General features: G+C 39.7%; 1 long non-coding RNA gene across 1 annotated transcript in view; it reads left to right on the top strand.

The window, feature by feature from the left end:
* Window positions 1-7,781, top strand: part of LOC148127039 (uncharacterized) — a 33,119-nt gene extending 25,338 nt beyond the window's left edge. The window contains exons 2-3 of the long non-coding RNA XR_015741865.1: window positions 4,108-4,173; window positions 5,530-7,781. This is a non-coding gene — a long non-coding RNA (uncharacterized LOC148127039). The remainder of the gene's footprint in view (window positions 1-4,107; window positions 4,174-5,529) is intronic.
* The last annotated feature ends 4,876 nt before the right edge of the window (window positions 7,782-12,657 follow it).

The raw sequence follows: 12,657 nt of genomic DNA, 5'->3' as shown, positions 1-12,657 counted from the left end.
AAATAAATAACATTTAAATTTTTTTAGATTATGTATACTTAAAAAAAAAACAATTTTATGCAGATTTTTCATTTTACCTGCTCTTGACTGGTAATCTGAGAAAGTATGAGCTATTCAGAAAATGAAATACTGTTTTTCCTCCAGATTTTAGAAGGACCTGTTTTTTTTTCTTTTTTTCCAAAACACTTTTCAAATGTAAGTTACAGCATTTTGTGTGTTTTTAAAAGGAAAACAAAGATAGACAAGAGCACCACCTCCGATATAGTCAGTCTTCAGCCTATGGATTTCTGTTTTCCTAATAATAGAAGAAAGTGTAATAATTACAATTTAAATAAAGGAATCCCCTTGTTAAACAATGTTTTGTATGAAATTATACAATTAGGTTTAGATGCTGATTTCTTTTTTAAACATTAAAATTCAAAGATTTTGCAGAAAGAGATTGCTCAGAAGTTTAAAATTCTGTATTAATCCTCTACTCTTGGCATCCTTCTCCCAATTTAGCAAAACTACTTTCAGTGACATTTTAACTGATAATGATGCAGCCAGGAGGAAGATGAAGTTGATTTACAGTTTAGCAGAAATGCATATGATTCATACAAACATATAAATCAAAACCTTTTATCCTTCAAAATTTATACCATTCTAACTTTTCAGGCAGTTGTCCAATTTAAAAAAATCACTAAGGTATTAGTAAAACTTTAGTGAAAATAACATCTTCCATTTGCATTTGCAAAAACAATAGGAAAAAGTGCAGACTGAAGTTGAAATGGATAAATACATCTCTTTTATGCTTATTTTATAACACCTCTGAAGGCTTCCATAGATCCTCCTTCTAGATCTAATATTTCTTGTATATTTCTTATTAAAGTTCTTATATCTTTAGCTGAAGACAGTGGAAAGGTAAAAATCAAAAGTATTGAGGGGGGAAAATAGAAATACAATTCAACTGGATATTAGTTGCCCATCCCAAGCTATTCTATAATAGGTCTCAGTAAAAGAGTTAACACTATATAGGGAACTCCTTCAGACTATTGTCAAACCCCAAGTTTCTGTAACATTTTGTAAGAAATTCACAAGGATAGTACAGAACACCAGTTAAAACCTTAAAGGGGCTGAAGAAGACAAGAATGAAATCGAGTATGGATGAGAAGGAAGGATTTGCAAATATATTTGCAATATATGAAAGCCAGATTCAATTTCTGCCACATTCAAGGACAGATGTAGTAGAAATTGAATCTGGCTGTTAATGTCTGTGTGTTCAGTCTTGGCAGTGGCAGATTAAGGCTCACTGGTACCCTAAGCACTGACAAATCTTGGTGCTCCCCCCTGCCTCCCTTTGTACATACTGAACAAATGAAGCCATATTCTCAACTTTGTGGTGCCTCTTTTGGGCCTGGTGTCCTAAACGCGTGCTTAGTCTGCTTAATGGTTAGTACACTACTGAGTCCATAAAGTCTCCAATAAAGAGTCTTTATGGACTCTTTATTGGAATTCATAAAGAGATTTGCCATCTTTGTTTTAGTAATGGATGCTAAAAACACAGGTAGATCTGTAAAATTCAGTCACTGAAGCCCATCTCAGTATGAACTGGCTCCAGACATTTTTTTCTGGATGATGCTACATCTAACATGTTCTTACCTTAGAAATCAAGATTTCTGACCTGCGGACTGAAACTAGTTAGCAGTCTGCAAACAAGCAGGCAATATGGAATGAACTTGTCAGAAGCCTGCTTTGAATAGTCTAGAGTCACATAACTGTTTTGTTCAAACAGAGGGAATAAAAGCATGTTATATTTTTTTTAAAAAATGTGAATGCATGCTCTTTCTCTTGAGATGCTGATCAGAGCTTATCCTAGTCCTGCAAAGGAGTGTCTTTGTGATTCTCTTTCATGTTTCTTTCTCTGTGTTCCTCAAGCCCATTCTGACAGGCATAATCCAGCTAAACAAATCCCCCTTCTACTTGTCTGCTTCTTATTTTTTTCCTTTTTACTGCTGTACCCAGCAATATTTCACAGGTGCCCCAGTGACCTGATAGGATCTCCACGGTGTGCATCGGTAACCTTTACTGCTTCCATGTGCTGAAAGGGATGATGTAGCTCCCAGCTCTTTGTTTCCTTGACACCTAAAGGTTTCTGCAGGCCTGTTTTCCATTAAGCTCAAAACGGGCACATGTGCAAAGAGACATTCCAATGGGAATATATAATTATGCTCATCAAAAGGCTGAATATTCTTTTGTTTAGCAACACGGCTCTCAAAACTCTCACTGCTCACCAAATTCCTATGGAAACTGAGATGTCGATGCTCATTTGTAACCCTTTTGTACACTGCTGTTACCATGTAGTCACCATGACATCTGTATTCTTTCCTTTAAATAGCATTTGCAGCGCAGCCGAGGGATGATTGTAAACGTGCTTTCGTTGGGAGTCGTGTCACTCAAATGCTTTATTCCCCACAATGTCCTGCTTGGAACATGTTGTATCGAATGTAAGCAAAACATTGGCAGAAAGTAATTTCTAGGCGCTGTTCATCTTTTCAGTGTTATGACAGACTGGAAACTGAGTATTTATCCTTGAACGTTTTTACTGTCCAATGTTTGTTATTCTTTTATCACTTCCTTAAGCCTTAAACCTTGTATCAAGGGCAGAGTTCTTTTGGCGATTTTTCTCCTTTTCCTTTTATTGAATAAAGAGAGTTGCAGAGAGCAGGCCACAGGTGCACAAATGTCACTTTAAGAAACTGGTCAGGATTGATGGACCATGTCCACCCCCACCCCCCACCCCCCATTTTGGAATATTTGGGAGAATCTTAGAAGCATTTGCAGGTCTATTGAAACTATAGGAGACTCAATGCATCCCTTTTAATTTGTATTTTGGCTTATTTCACATTGAAAATTAGCATGAAACCGTGGCAGCGCAATAGTTAAAATGGCGTACTGCAGTATAATTCTGCTGACCGCCAGCAGTTCAAATCTCACCAGGCTTGAGGTTGACTCACCCTTCCATCCTTCCGAGGTGGGTAAAATGAGGACCCAGACTGTTGGGGGGGTGATATGCTGACTCTGTAAACCGCTTAGAGAGGGCTGTAAAGCACTGTGAAGTGGTATTTAAGTATAAGTGCTATGGCTGTGATCCCAGGATGATTTTCTTCAAATTAAAGTGCAATACAGTGGTTGGCATCTGGCCAGCTAAGGTCCATAATGATTCTCAGCCAGTATATAGGGAAATCTGTTTAGTGGGACATCATCCACATTCACATACGGGAATGAGATAACAATACAGATGATAATCTTAATTTGTAAGATTTATAAGGTCTCCCAAAGTTTCAAAGAGGCGGCGAGATTTAATAGTATCGGGTATGTCAGGGGCTCTTTTGACTGGTTAAGAAGATATTCAAAAATAAATGTAGATCTGTAATTGAGGCAGAAAACCCAAGGGCTTTTCACTTGGCACCCCCCAAAAGACCCCCCCCCCAAAAGAGCAATGAACAATGGCAAAAAAAAGTTTGCATTCGAATAGATGTCATTAGCTCTGATAGGTTGAATGCACCTATTAATATTTGCAGTCATTCTCCAAGCTGGCAGCTGTCATCACTGATCATGAAATCATTGATGCCTTCATATCATATGCTTGCTCACTGATTAATATTCACTCAGAATATTAGGAAACAGCAGCAGCAACAGGAAAAACAACTGCAGTCACAAGAAGAGTCTTTTTCCCAAGTACAAGAGCAGAACTGACCCTGTAGTTTCTGACTTAACAGGAATCATTCACAAATTTTTCCTGCCCTCACTGGAGGAATTTATTTATTTTTATTTTTATTTTACTGCTACTGCTTAAACAGCTGTTTCAATGAAAGCCAATTTCCCAGGCCATGTTCTTCACCAGCTTCAGTTTCAGAGGAGTTTTGACCTTCTGGCAGGACATTAGAAAAGCACCATTTTAGGTAAATATACACACTGGGCATTTGAAAAGAAAACATTGCCCAGAAATCTTAACTGGAGATAAAGACTTTTCCATGGGAAAATCTGGATTTTCAGTAAGTAGTGAAAAAAAAATTTTTTTTAAAAAAAAAACCCACAATCCCTAGGTCAGCTCTCTTCCTACTTTAGGTGATGCATCAAAGGAATGGGCTTCTACAGTCATCAATCAGAGCCAAGGAGAATCCCCCCAAAATGGTGAGATACAGCTGAATGTTTATCTTATTTGAATGCTTATAATAAAAGCAATTTCTTGGGAACTTTCAGACGTCAAAGTGAAGTGTGTAATTCAGTCAATAGCCAGAATAGTACATTTGTAAGATAGTCGCTATATTTGATGACAGACGGTCAGAACTTCAGGCTGTAATTTGAAATGACACAAGTTTCATCAATTTGTCTTGTCTGAAAGATACTTCATCGGCCCTGAAAAAAAAGACACAGAATATCTGTAAGCTAAATGGAGAACTGCTGATCAGGAAGGTTGCTGAAAATCCCTTAGCATGCCTCAAAAGTAAAGTGGCTTAAATCGACAATAATATAGAAACATTAATTTCATTTCATTTTTCAACTGAAACCCAGCATGGAGGATTTATAGCCAGCCAAGGGGAAATCCATTTAGTCTTTTTAAGCCACTTTAAAATATAGTGGAGGAAGGAAAAATATAGAGAGGGGCTTCCACTAATCTTCCCCCACTCCCCTTAGGTCTGTGTCATGATTCTCCTATTTCAGGCTACTTGGGAAAAGACATCTGCTACTCTCAAATTGCAATCAGGTGTGCCTGTCTTAGAAGAGCCATGCAGAATCCAGAACTCTAAGATTCATATCTGCTTCAGGGTCTTCACTCCCACTTTCACTGCTTTTCTGTTTTTCCATTTATCTTTTCAGGCAAGTAAATATTGACTTATTATTGAAGTTCGTTGCCCCCTACAATTATTTTTCTGTTTATGTTATACTCTGTAGATAATCACAGGACATTAGGATAAAAAAAACCAATAAATCAGCCAATAAATCACATCACCTTGTGCTACTTTTCTCTTAAAAGATGACCCAATGGATCACAGAACTGTCCAGTTCTTTCTAAACTTGTTTTCGTTGATTTTTATGGGCTCCCAAATTCAAGGAAGCTGAGACTTTCCTTTTGGGAAGGGAGAAAATTATATAATTATATATAATACTTCTAGATCATCCAAAGCTTCAGATGCCACTTTATGGAGCAAACTTTTTTGTTTTGTTTTTATAGTGTACCAGAAAATTTACAAGTTGGGACTGTCCCTTTTTCTTTCTTTATTACTCCCAGTATGGTCAGTGAGGAACTTCTCTTAAAATATGCAGACATAAATGCCAACTATGACATTTACAGGAATTAATATCCTCCTGGTTGGAAACAGCAGGAGGAAGCATATTATTAAAAGGAAGGGTGAAAACAGATCTCTGATCCTCCTTTCCTTTCACTTTGCCAACACGAGAACAATTTGGGATCTGGCAGATTGACTCCTTTCAGTGCTCCCCACCTGTCACGATCATATTGCTTTGACTTTCTGTTTGTTGTTCCAGGTCTTTCTCATGCCTGATGAAATACGGAAACAAAAGCAGCATTGGACTAATCTCACACAAAGGCACATTATACCCTGGCCATAATAAGCAGTCATCTGTGCAGAGCTGGCTAGTGGCATTTTGGAAAGAGAGAGAGACAGACAGACAGACAGAGACAGAGACAGAGAGACAGAGACAGAGACAGAGAGACAGAGAGAGACAGAGGCAGACAGAGAGGCAGAGAGGCAGAGAGAGAAAGAGAGAGACACAGAGACAGAAAGAGAGAGAGAAAGAGAGAGAGAGTCAGACAGAGACACAGAGAGAGGCAGAGAGAGAGAGAGACAGAAAGAGAAAGAGAGAGAGAGAGAGACAGAAAGAGACACACAGAGAGAGAACCATAAAGTTGCTTCTTTCCTGTCGCCCACAAAACCCCAACTGAACCAACAACTACATCTTCAATTCTGGGGAAAAAAGAAGCAGGAGGTATAGGAGAGGCCATGGATAATTCTTGGAGTGAATTGATCTTGTCACCATTCAGTCAATACCATTGCTGGGAGTGTGCAGTTGTGCTTTCTCTTATTCTAATGCAAGTTTGTTTGTTTTAACAAAATGTCACCCGTTTTAAAAAGTGTGTGTCACTACAGAAGTTGAGAAGTAGCTTAGTATCACTTTGACCTCAGATATCTCTTAGTGGTCTGGACTGATACATTCTGATTGGATGCCTGTTGTGTACAAATAGGACAGTCTCACAGCAGAGATTTATCTATAGCATCCTGACTAATCTTTAAAGACAGAAATGTTCAGTCAAGACCTGCTCCATTCAAATGTGAAACTTGAAGACGATGAAAAACCTGGCATCGTGTGTGATTCATGGATGTCCTGCCACTTCTCAACAGCTTGAGCATCTTCAAAGTCACCAGGAGGAAGATTCATCCACTCCACCTCACAAACATCTGAGATCCTGTAGCTTGTGATGTCATTTACAATGTTTTTTTATAACCAGTGTGATTGGCAATAGGAAACTACTGTTGTCCATTGTGTTGCATTCCAGAACTTTAATTGAGTGTGGATCTTCAGGTATTGTCCTAACAGCAATTAAGATTTCAACTGAATAGGGATTTTAATAAATTGCTTCTGAAAACATCCACTGGGGAAAAAAAAAATCAAAACATGGCTATTAATGTCAACACACACACACAAACACACATAAAAAGTTCCATGATGTAAGAAGAAGCAGTTGGCAGCAACTCCTTACCCCACTTTTTTTCTTCCTTCAAATGAGAAAATTTAAATATCATGACTGGATTATTAACATTGTGTATCTTCCTGAGAACATTTCCCAGAAGGTTGTGTAATAGTCTCTACAGAATTAGGGCTAGGCTGGATTTCTAAACTCTTCTCCTCTCCCTACTATAGTGTAGACGTGTTGAATGTCTAGGAAGATACTCAAGTCGTCCAGATCATGATTGTCCCAAAGGTACTTTTTTTTTAAAAAAGCAAATGGACTTTGTTTTTCCTTTTGAAAAAAAGCACCTTTGTGGACATTTTGGTTTCAGATAGAAAGAGAGGCAGAAAGACAGACCTCATATAAGAACAGACTTATCCTCTTTTTCTCATGATCTGCAGGAAAAACACCAGCTTTGAACTGAAAATAAAAAATAAAAAAATAAAATCTCACGGTCACTCAGTCCCATATATAAGCCAACCAACAGACATAGGCAAACACTAGCAAACAGGCTCTTGCAAGTTGCCAAAGAGAAGACGTGACTAAGCTATGGAGAGAAATTTTAGATGATCAAAACAAGTGGGAAGATGGGAAGGAAGTTCTGAAGAAATTATGCTTCATGAAGCTGATGAATAGTAAATTAAACTTGTACAGATATTTTTAAAGCCGCATACATAATGTAATAGCGCATAGTTGCACTGATCTTGGGAGAGATGATTAAAAAAAAATTGTTATAAAACAGGTCTCACCTAAGATTTTGTTTTTCCAACTTCTATGGAGAGGAAAACCATAATTCTTTTTTTTTAAAAAAAAAAAGTCATAACATACAGTTTCCTTCTCCTCTCCCAACTGTAAATGTGTTGAATCACAGGACAAGAAGAAAGAAAATATGGCCTGTAGGTCCATCTTTAGAGACACCTAATTGGAGTTATATAAATGTACTAATTATTCCTTCCCATACTTTGCTTTGGAAGAAATAGAAATTATGAGAGTATTAAAAGACACCCCCGCCCCCCCATTTTTTTTTTTTTTTGCCAATTTGAATTCTAGGCTGGAGCTGCAATAAACAACACCCTCTCCTGACTGGAGAGCAAAACTACAATTGTTTGGTGTAACTGCTGTCGTAAGCATCCTTATACTTATACAATTTTTATAAGATTTTTATGAGGAAAAGAAACAACCATAACACAATCTTTTTAAAGAATATGTGCAACAAACCACTTCTAAAGATGACTCTATCTTAGAAATGCAGAGGTGGTATTCAGCAGGTTCTGACCAGTTCTGGAGAACCGGTAGTGGAAATTTTGGGTAGGCAAATACCACCTCTGACTGGCCCCTCCCCCTTCTATTCTCTGCCTCCTGATTCCCAGCTGATCGGCTGGGTCTTCTTTTGTTGCCCTGCACAGGAGAATGAAGCTGGAAAGTAGGTTAGTGGGGTGGGGAGGGAATGGGGATTTTGCAGTATCCTTCCCCTGCCATGCCCACCAAGCCACGCCCAGAGAACCAGTAGCAAAAAAAATTGAATCCCACCACTGGGTTATTGGCTATTGAAGGCTATAGATAACCCTTAATGTGTATGTTCCCTGGAAAATCAGTAATGAAGTATGGGTAGTCCTTGACTTATGGCCACAATTGAGCCCAAAATTTATGTTGCTAAGTGAGACAGTTGTTAAGTGAGTTTTGCTCCATTTTAGCAATAGCAATAGCACTTAGACTTATATACTGCTTTATAGTGCTTTACAGTCCTCTCTAAGCAGTTTACAGAGTCAGCATATTGCCCCCAACAATTTGGGTTCTCATTTTACCCACCTCTGAAGGATGGAAGGCTGAGTCAACCTGGAGCCTGGTGGGATTTGAACTGCCAAATTGTAGGCAGCCGACCGCCAGCAGAAGTAGCTTGCAGTACTGCACTCTAACCACTGTGCCACAGAGGCTCCTTATTTTACCTTTCTTGCTACCATTTTTAAATGAATCGTTGCAGTTGTTAAGTTTAGTAACACGGTTGTTAAAGTGAAACTGGCTTCTCCATTGACTTTGCTTGTCAGAAGGTTGCAAAAGGTGATCAATGACCCCAGGACACTGCAACTGTCATCAATATATGCTAGTTGCCAAGCGTCTGAATTTTGATTATGTGAACACAGGGATTCTGCAATGGTTGTAAGTGTGAAAAACAATCATAAGTCACTTATTCAGTGTCATAACTTTGAGCGGTCACTAAATGAACTATTGTAAGTTAAGGAATACTTGTATATGAATTGAATAATATCTGGAAATTCCCCATTTCTTGTCTGCATTCTGGTAGTTTTTTATCTGCCATTTCAGCAGATAGCAACTTCATAAATAGAATTTCTAGAGTCATGCTACACTCTCTAATGTTCCCGGATTCCATTTCTTCACTTTTTAAACTTTTCAACAGCATGCAAGATGCTTGCTGTCCAATTTACCAGATTTGTAAATTCTCTCTCTCATATCCAAAAGTTTGTAGAGCCTTTAGGACTAAGGCCCTTATTTAAACACTGGATCTTCTCAAAATAAGCAGCTTGAGATTTACAGCTCCCAAACATCTCTACTAATATTGACATCACTATAATCAATTTGTGAACATGAGCCCACTGATCCCTTTAATTGGACTCATCGCTGCCAATATCTCAAGGCCCTTTGTTTGCCTTGTATTTGGAAAAAGATCTAATACACATATAATGAACTCATTGTGGTCTGGAGTACATTTCCTAAATCAATAAATAATTCACACATGCACAGAAACATGTATATATGCTGGAGCAGAGAGGGAAGGGTTATTTTTAACGCTCATCTGTTTCATGCTAGAATGTTAGGCTCATGGAGTTTAAAATCCTGTCTTACTGAATTTCTCACTGCACAAGATTTTCGTTAGAGGTTTAAGACTCTGTATCTTCATCTTTCAATCTGGCGGTGATATATATTGGACAGGCTTAAATAACAATCAGCAAACTGACCTAGCTGGCATTATTTTGTGGCCATTAATCTGGACTTCTAGTATGGGAAATGCCTCAAACTCCAGTGCATGAGATGGATTAATTTGACATCTACAGTGAAAATCTTGCTTCATTAGGACAAGAACATCATAAAAACAGAGGTCAGATCTCATGGTTGTGAACAGATAACTTCTTGCCTATTTCTTTTCAGAGCATATGCAACAGGACAGTGGGCTTCCTTTACAAAACAGCTTCTCAATCCCAATCAATAGTCCACTGAGGCTCAATCCTGTCTGTCAGTATTCTCCCAGAATTGAATAATGTCAACCTGATGCAATTTACCCTTTAACAGTGGCCCTGGATGGCCCCTTTTGCTATTGGTCTGTTGCCAATCCCCAGCACATTTATGGGAAGTATTTCTGGCTTCCTGCAGTGGATCCAATCTCTTGCAGTGGCTGGAGCTACTTTGTTCCTCCATCATCATCATCATCATCATCATCATCAGCAGCAGCAGCAGCAGCAGCAGCAGGTTTTGCCCTGCTTGAAAATGGGATATTATAATTTGACAGACACAGATATACACTGCTCAAAAAAATAAAGGGAACACTTAAACAACATAATGTAACTCCAAGTCAATCACACTTCTGTGAAATCAAACTGTCCACTTAGGTAGCAACACTGATTGACAATCAATTTCACATGCTGTTGTGCAAATGGAATCGACAACAGGTGGAAAGCATAGGCAGTTAGCAAGACATCCCCAATAAAGGAGTGGTTCTGCAGGCGGTGATCACAGACCACTTCTCAGTTCCTATGCTTTCTGGCTGATGGTTTGGTCACTTTTGAATGCTGGGGTGCTTTCACTCTAGTGGTAGGATGAGACGGAGTCTGCAACCCACACAAGTGGCTCAGGTAGTGCAGCTCATCCAGGATGCGAGCTGTGGCAAGAAGGTTTGCTGTGTCTGTCAGTGTAGTGTCCAGAGCATGGAGGTGCTATCAGGAGACAGACCAGTACATCAGGAGATGTGGAGGAGGCTGTAGGAGGGCAACAACCCAGCATCAGGACCGCTACCCCTGCCTTTGTACAAGGAGGGACAGGAGGAGCACTTCCAGAGCCCTGCAAAATGACCTCCAGCGGGCCACAAATGTTCATGTGGCTGCTCAAACAGTCAGAAACAGACTCCATTAGGGTGGTATGAGGGCCTGACGTCCACAGATGGGGGTTGTGCTTACAGCTCAACACCATGCAGGACGTTTGGCATTTTCCAGAGAACACCAAGATTGGCAAATTCGCCACTGGCGCCCTGTGCTCTTCACAGATGAAAGCAGGTTCACACTGAGCACATGTGACAGAGTCTGGAGACGCTGTGGAGAACATTCTGCTGCCTGCAACATCTTCCAGCATGACTGATTTGACATTGGGTCAGTAATGGTGTGAGGTGCATTTCTTTAGGGGGCCGCATAGCCCTCCATGTGCTCGCCAGAGGTAGCCTGACTACTATTAGGTACTGAGATGAGATCCTCAGACCCCTTGTGAGACCATAAGCTGGTGCGGTTGGCTCTGGGTTCCTCCTAATGCAAGACAATGCTAGACCTCATGAGGTGGAGTGTGTCAGCAGTTCCTGCAAGATGAAGGCATTGGTGCTATGGACTGGCCCACCCGTTACCCAGACCTGAATCCAAATGAGCACATCTGGGACATCATGTCTCGCTCCATCCACCAACGCCACGATGCACCACAGACTGTCCAGGAGTTGGGGGATGCTTTAGTCCAGGTGTGGGAGGAGATCCCACAAAAGACCATCCACCACCTCATCAGGAGCATGCCCAGGCATTGTAGGGAGGTCATATAGGCATGTGGAGGCCACACACACTACTGAACCTCATTTTGACTTGTTTTAAGGACATTACATCAAAGTTGGATCAGCCTGTAGTGTTTTTTTCCACTTTAATTTTGAGTGTAACTCCAAATCCAGACCTCCATGGGTTGCTAAATTTGATTTCCATTGATAATTTTTTTGTTGTCAGCACATTCAACTATGTAATGAACAAAGTATTTAATAAGAATATTTCATCCGTTCAGATCTAGGATGTCTTATTTTTGTGCTCCCTTTATTTTTTTGAGCAGTGTATATTGCAGATGGATTTTCTTCTCCCAGATTTTTTTTCCCAAAAGGCATGGCATAGAGCCATGGTGGTGCAGTGATTAGAGTGCAGAACTGCAGGCTACTTCTGCTGCCTGCCATTTATCTCACCAAGCTCAAGGTTGACTCAGCCTTCCATCTTTCCAAGGTCAGTAAAATGAGGACCCAGATTGTTGGGCCCAATAGGCTAACTCTGTAAACTGTTTAGAGAGGGCTATATAAGCACTGTGAAGCAATATATAAGTTGAAGTGCTATTGCTATTTCATTGATTCGGGATGGAAAGAGCCAGAACTAGCAACTTCACATAAAAAGCACACTATTATTTTAGACCAAACAGACAATGTATTTTGATTTCCACTACTTATTGGACTTTGGTGGTGACTCAATAAGTCATCCTCACCCCCACCTATCAGTAACTGAGAGGACAGCATAAAGTTTTGAAGAAGAACTTTAGTTGTTATTAAGCCCACAATCCTGGGGCAAAGAATTGTGGGAGTTCTTCAAAGAACATTTGATTAGCATTAATGTTTATAATGGGTCTTCTCTTGATGTAGAATCTTGACCCCACACCTTTGCCTCTGGCCAGTCATTATCTGAAGCTTCATACTGACATGTCCACTCCTGCAGAATTAAGTAAGCCTACTTTGGATCGTAGTGAACAGATAAGATAACTGACAGCAGGAAATCCTATGGTTGGGATAGAACTCACTTGGAGAATGAGTTAACTTCAAGCATTTCTTCTGGTTTGATGTTTTTCCTTTCCCCTCCCCTTCCTTAATTAAGATTTATTGTAATTTACTCTAAACAACTAGCAGGTCAGTTCTA

This window comes from Pseudonaja textilis, chromosome 2 (genome assembly GCF_049901715.1).
Source record: "Pseudonaja textilis isolate UNSWEBS1 chromosome 2, rPseTex1.2, whole genome shotgun sequence".
Lineage (NCBI taxonomy): Eukaryota > Metazoa > Chordata > Lepidosauria > Squamata > Elapidae > Pseudonaja > Pseudonaja textilis.
This window is presented reverse-complemented; position numbering and strand designations above follow the sequence as displayed.